Source organism: Palaemon carinicauda, chromosome 23 (assembly GCF_036898095.1).
Source record: "Palaemon carinicauda isolate YSFRI2023 chromosome 23, ASM3689809v2, whole genome shotgun sequence".
NCBI lineage: Eukaryota > Metazoa > Arthropoda > Malacostraca > Decapoda > Palaemonidae > Palaemon > Palaemon carinicauda.
In genome coordinates, this window is record NC_090747.1 from 57,588,763 (window position 1) to 57,596,197 (window position 7,435).

The 7,435-nt window shown below is 36.6% G+C and overlaps 1 pseudogene; it reads left to right on the top strand.

The window, feature by feature from the left end:
• The first annotated feature begins 5,081 nt into the window (after positions 1-5,081).
• LOC137617599 (protein FAM200C-like) lies at positions 5,082-6,862 on the top strand (annotated as a pseudogene).
• The last annotated feature ends 573 nt before the right edge of the window (positions 6,863-7,435 follow it).

Below are 7,435 nucleotides of genomic sequence, written 5' to 3' on the forward strand. Positions count from 1 at the left end.
TCCAATTGAAGACTGTCTCATTTATCATTAATACTATGAACATTCCAGTATTTCAGAACACAGCGTTATTTTAAAGCAGACAGAAATTGCGCGAGATAATCATTCATTCGTTCAATATTTCAACGTCTTACCGACAACGTTCTTCCATGAAGCTTTTCATGGTCCAGAATTATTAACGCTCCCAGATTCTTTCAACCTGTCAAATTCTTACATTTCATCAGTCCCCAAAAACGGTTGAAAATGAAGAGAGTCGTAAAACTTAAATCTCAAGAAGAAATGTTCCAATCAAATTACGCATTTTTCTATGATAAATATAATTTCTTATTTAAAAAATCTACATTTCTGTAAAGGTTTGAAACATCGGAGGATATCATATAGTCTGATGACTCAATTTTGGAAATGTATTTTACATATTACCAAATCTATATTTTTTCAAAGATATTTGAAATAATGAATATAAAATTGTTTTTATAAAGAAAATATTAAGAATCTTTTGTATAACACCAATTTATAAGGTGAATACTTAGATTATAATGTTTATCTATCATTTGTGAAACAAAATGTACTGTTAATTATATTTTCTTTTAATCTTGAATAAAGATTTTTTTTTTATGTTAGATGAAATATTTCTGTGGTAATTAAGCTTTGGAGAAATATGTCTGTTTGAATATTAGTGGTTAATATTAATTAAGAGGAAACATAAAATTTCCTAGTCATTAGATAAAGAGCGCTGGCTGTTTACAATTTCATTAGTTGCCGAAATGAAAAGGCAACATATCAGAACTCAGTGAAATCAATATTGAATTTCTGGGGAATAACGCTATACCTGATGATTCTCATCCCACCCTCCCTAAAACTTGAATAATCAAAATTGTATTTTTATTATAAAAATATGTTAAACTTGAGATTAATCCAACCTTTACGATGATACAAGGACCCATATACGAAGCAAGATTAGAACATGCGTTCATGCTCTCAACATTACAAATATTAACTCCACTTTAATTCTGCTCGATGTACTATTTATTATTACTTCCAAGCCAGTCGTCATTGAATTCTATTGTATTTTATATCACTATCACTAAATCTCACGGCATTCTATTTATGTTTTCCCTGCTTTTATAAATATCCTGTAATCTTACTCATCGCAGACACAAGCCAAACACCAAACTTTAACATGAGATCTTCTGACGCTAGTGATGTGACATGCACAGTATGAAGCAGAGTCAATACATGTATGAATCTGGCGTGTAGGACAACGTAGCGGTTGCAGCAGTAAGATCACAGTATAGCGGACACGTACAGGTACGCAACAAAACATCGGTCGTGTTTCATTGTGGAAGGGATTTTCAAATTTCACATAAATATGCGATATTTCGGATTGTGTTCATTTTAACTCAAAGTAAATTTTGGCGAAGTCTGATATAGATGATCAAGATCATGATGATGATGATACACACATATATATATATATATACATATATATATATATATATATATATATATATATATATATATATATATATAGAGAGAGAGAGAGAGAGAGAGAGAGAGAGAGAGAGAGAGAGAGAGAGAGAGAGAGAGAGACAGTTTATTCTTAAATATTATAACTTTAACAGTAACAACATATGTATAAGTTTATAAAAATGGCTGAGTGATAATGTTCTACTCTGTAAAAAGAATTTCAATTGTGAGTTCCCTAGGTTTTTTTTTTTTCTCAAACAGTTAATGTAGGAAATTAAGAAAGATCGAGAGAACATTGTATAGTGACAATGCATATTACTAAAAACTGCTCATCCAAAAACAGACTTTGTGAAACATGGTTCTGTTGTTTAGTGTCGACAAAAGCCAGTGTTAACTGGGTTTAAATGATTTTGAAATACAAAGAATCCGATAATGTCAGTCACTTATTCGTATTTTATTCAGTACGTCCTTAAGCATAAACTCATAGCATAATAACTCTCAGATCTTGCAATGGTTGAATAGAATCTACAAGTCAATTGAGTTTCGCTCAAAGGAGATGATATATTCCTAATAAAAAGAACTCAATGTTTAAGGATTCCCTGAACATTGAGTTATTTTCAAGAAGAACAAAGCGGGAGACAATTATTACTATTTAATTCATTTAAACCTGGGTGTATGGACAATGCATTGAGGGTAGAGATGCCGGGTGTGCACAAAGGCAAAAAAAAAATTAGGTCACGATAATGTCGCCATGTCTTAAGAAGCAGTGTTCTGGGATTACCCATTATCGCAACAACATAAACTTAGGATAGCAGTGGATCATAATAGCCGTCTCTCTCTCTCTCTCTCTCTCTCTCTCTCTCTCTCTCTCTCTCTCTCTCTCTCTCTCTTAAACAAACACGCTTCTTAAACCAAGATGTTTCTCGTTCAAAACAGTTAAGATTCTCTCTTCACATTCTATTTTTTTTCTTTTCCATTCAGTTAAATTTTACACTCTCCTCGAATAATGCATTCAAATAGTTTATTCCACATTCTTATGCTGATTTTGCAGTTCGCTGATCAGTTGAAAATTCAAGCAAAAGCACAGCATTGTAATATCTATAACCATCGATGCCAAAATTCGACTTTATTTTGAGTCCTTAGAATATCAAGTTCTATCCCTTATTGTATTGGCCAAGGCCAAGAGAGTGAGGGTTTAATCCTTGGAGGTCTGCTCACTTCCCCCAAACCCTCCCCGTAGGCATAGATCTGTCTGCCTGCTTCCTGTGACACCAGGTGATTTACCGTAAAAAGGCGGGTGGGGGGGGGGGGGGGGGGGGGGGGGGGGGCATTTGATGGTGAAAATTACTACGTAATCACCATAGTTATTTAGTTCGTACCAATCTAAAGTCACTAATAAGGATGCATTTCTTCTACTGAACTGAGTTTTGTAAATGGATTGTTTTTTTGCATATTCACTTATGTTTTTTTATCATCAATGTAAAGTGACGAACTATTTTCCTAAACAAAGTATATCAGGTTAGCCCTAATTGTTTGGGACTTTCGTATTTGAAGACTGCATCTTTGTTATAATAATGGTATGTAATTTAGCCTCATTCATAATTAGTTAAGAAATTCGTGTTCCTATATCTTTTCCAGATTTGTATATATGTCTTGAGCAAGTGGACGTAAGTCTCGTATTTTGGTTTATATATGGCCTATCTATATTAAGGTTGTTATTGATCCTCATATATTTCATAATTTTCATTATCACTTTATGACATAATGATTTGCTGCACCCGGTAACTATGATGATGATGAAGTAATTTTGGTCGTCAGGGCAACCAACTGAATATCCTGGTGATATATGCTTATCATGAACTTCATGTCACCGCTTATGTGATCTAAGTATACTCGCTGCTTAATAATTTGAATACTTTTAATGAGCGTATAAAGACGGAAATGAATATGCTGTTTCACCTAAACACTTTGCAAACCTTAGATGTACGTCTCACATTTTGTAATTGTTTTCCTCATTTCGTAATTCCTGTTTTTAGGGGAACTATTGAGAATTAAAATTTTTGTCTTTTTAATTTCCCGATGCTTATATTTGCCTCCATCAACGCAACAAACATACAGCATTTCACACCGTCATATGATTGTAAATGTTAAAGTCTACCTTGTTCACAAAAAGCTCTTGAAAGAAAACGGAAGTGTTATTATTTTCGTTACTGGGCTGCAGTCCGGTGAACACTGAAAGAGTTTCTCTGCCACTGAGCAATCATCAGAGACGTCATCTCTTGCGTAGTTACCCCATGTGAGAAGCTACTCCACCCAATTAAGTTGAATCTCTCTCTCTTGGGCTTGGTACTGGCCATAATAAAGGTGGATAACAAGAAGGAGATTTCATTTCCTAAGCTAGCAATACTATCCGTATAGTTCTCCTAACATTATTTTCGTTGAAGCAATTGATAGCAGGAATCCCTTCTTCTGGAATAATGTCCTGAAGTTCTAGCCATGCAGTCTTGATTTCACTGGCAGGTAAGAATGCAAGTGTACCATCTGTCGGATATTTCAAGAATATTTTTCATCAGTGCTACATAAGGTTCTTAGTAAACACGCCATTGGCAACGTTAAAGGACTAGTCGTTTTAGACCAGTGGTTCTTAACCTGGGGTACCTGTACCCCCAAGGGGTACGAAACCTTAAGCCTGGGGGTACGAGACATGATAGCCAGTGCAATGGTAGCTTCTGTATATTTACCATGAGAAAGCAAAACATGTATTTTCCAAATATTTCTCTTACTATAATTGTCTAAATTATTTTTTTTAAGTTAGTGCTGTAAACTATTTTCTTATGTTTTCTATGGTTTCATATACGTTTTCTTGATGTCTCGTACGGTTCGTGTTCGGGTTGTTCCTGACTCTGAAACATGCTGCATGTGGACTGTGCTGTGTGTGGTTGAGTCAATGTGAACAGTGTGAATTGGGTCTGCATTTTGTTTGTGTTCGAGTTGTTGATAGTATTGATGTGAATTACTGGTGAGTGTGTTATTTTTTATTTTTGGATTATCATTTTATTTGTCACAATATGTTTTTTTAGTGTGGTATAACTAATATTGTCAAGAATAGATGTATAATTGATAAAAGATATATAATTTTGAAGGTACTGTTATGTGCATGAGGAGGAATATAGTGGACTTAGGGATGGCTCGACCAGGGTGAGGGGTCGGGGCTGAGTTGGTCAAAAAATGGTCTGACTTGGTCAAAAACTGGTATGTGTGGGGGCTTGAGTTGGTTAAAATATGGCTTGAACTGGTAAAAAAAATTCCTTTGGTAAATAAATGACCTGGATTGGTCAAACAATCACCTGAGTTGATCAAAACAATCCCTTGAGTTGGTAAAAAAAAATGTCCTGAGAAGGTCAAACTGTCCTGAGTTGGTAGAAATTGGTCTCAGTTGGTAAAAAAATGGCGTTACCTTCCCACAATAACATACACTTCGAGCCATCCCTGGGTGAACTGTGTATTGTGTTGGTGGTGATACACTATTTTATATCGATTGTAACATGTTGTAACGGTTATAACATCCAGGCCTGCATCTTTCCAGGTAGTATTGGTTTGATCAAGATCTAGTAACTATGTCTAAGAAACGCAAGTGGAACGACGACTACATTCGTTATGGTTTTACCTATGTGACTGAGGCAGATGGAACTAAACAACCACAGTGCATCCTCTGCAGCAGAGTCTTTGCAAATGCAAATCTCAAACCATCAAGACTCAATGAACACTTCAACAATCGGCATGGAGGCACAGATGCTGGACATGACTTAAACAGCTTGAAGATCAAGCGGGAACGATTTGATCGCAGTGGTACCCTGTTAAAGCTAGGGTTTGTGCCAGTTGAGAAACCTTTGTTGCAAGCATCTTATGAAGTTTCCCTTTTGTGTGCAAAGAAGAAAAAAACCCACACTATCGCAGAGGAGCTTGTTAAACCTTGTGCTTTAAAAATGGTAAAAATAGTGTTAGGGACAGAAGCTGAAAAGAAGCTTAAAAAGTTACCTCTGTCAAATGACATTATTCATTCAAGGATTCATGATATGAGTCAAGATGTCTTGCAGCAGGTGATAACAGACCTGAAAGCTAGTCCTGTCAGAGTGACTATTCAGCTGGATGAGTCAACTGACGTTAGTTTTTGCAGCCAGTTGATGGCATTTGTTCGGTATGTGAAGGAGAAAGAAGTGGTGGAAGAATTCTTATTTTGTAAACCTCTGAAAACTACTGCAAAAGCAACTGATGTGTTCAGTCTTGTGAAAGAGTTCTTCTTGGAACACGAAATGACTCTCAACATGTGTGGTTCAATTTGCACTGATGGAGCCCCTATCATGCTTGGAAATAAATTAGGCTTTGCTATCCTAGTGAAAAAAGAGGTTCCCCATGTAACTGTCACTCACTGTGTGTTGCATCGTCATGCACTTGCTACAAAGACGCTGCCAGAAAAATTGAAGACTGTTTTATCAGTTGTTGTGCGTGTTGTAAATTTCATCAGAGGACGGGCAGTGAATCACCGTCTTTTTGCATCTTTTTTGTGAAGAAATTGGAGCTGAGCACAGTGTTCTTCTTTACCATACAGAAGTGAGATGGCTTTCCCGTGGCAAGGTACTTACACATGTATTTGAACTTCATGAAGAAATTATGCAATTTCTTAGAAATCAAGGCAGTGAAATTGCTGACCATTTTGAAAACAGGGAGTTCATTTTGTCTCTGGCATATCTGGCAGATGTATTCTTACACCTCAATGAACTGAATGTCTCTATGCAAGGAACAGCAATGAATATGATAACTGCCAGAAAAAAGTTATCTGCCCTCACCAAGAAACTTCCAATATGGATAAAGCGCATTGAAAGTGGAAATTTTGCAAACTTCCCTTCTCTTGATGAGGCTGCTAGTGCTGAAGAAGAGCGGCCCATCGTGAGTGAAGTAAAAGAACATTTGCAAGAACTGATTCAGTCCTTCCATGGGTATTTTCACCTTGAAGAAGGTTCTGTGGCACAAAGATGGATACGGGATCCATTTCTTTTCAACCTTGATTCCATGGATGATAATGATATCATGAAAGATGATCTTGTGGAGTTGCAGACCAATGACAGAATCCGAATGTAGTTTGAAAAAAATGCAACTGGATATGTTTTGGTGTGCACAACTCCAAGCATTCCCACAGTTAGCAAGGAGAGCTTTGGAGGTCTTCGTGCCATTTGCAACTACATACTTATGTGAGGCAGGTTTTTCAACGCTCCTACACATCAAAACAAAAGCCAGAAACCGTTTGGATGCAAGTGATGACATGCGTCTGGCACTTTCAAAGAAAGAACCTCGTTTGAACAATATCATTAATGAGAAACAACAGCAAAAGAGCCACTAAAATGTGTTGGTGTGCATTATGTAGTAATACTCATTATTATTCATTGTATCCTACTAATTGACATTTTTCATCTGAAATAAAAAAGTACCTTTCTTCTGTAATTGAAAATCTAATAATTTCTCAGCAAGGTCTGTATCACTAATCCTTTTCATATATTTGTATTATATTTACATTGGATGGGGGTACGAGAAAACTTTCTGACATATCAAGGGGTTCGGGCATTGAAAAAGTTTAATTAAGAACCACTGTTTTAGACCATATGGGTTTGTGGTGGCCTAGTGGTAGCATCCTCGACTGGTGATTGCTAGTCTGGGGTTCGAGTCTCGCTCAAATTCATTAATTCCTATGGTTGCTGCAACCTCACTATTCTTGTAAGCTAAGGATAAGTGGGGTTGGGGAGCCTATAGGTCTACCCGCTGAGTCATCAACTGCCATTGCGTCCCAGCTTGGATTAAGAGGGGGCTTGGGTGTTGATCATATGTAATGTAGTCAGTCTCTAGGGCATTGTCCTGCTTGATAGTGCAACGTTACTGTTCCTTGCCTCTACCATCCATTAGCAGCCTTTAGACCATT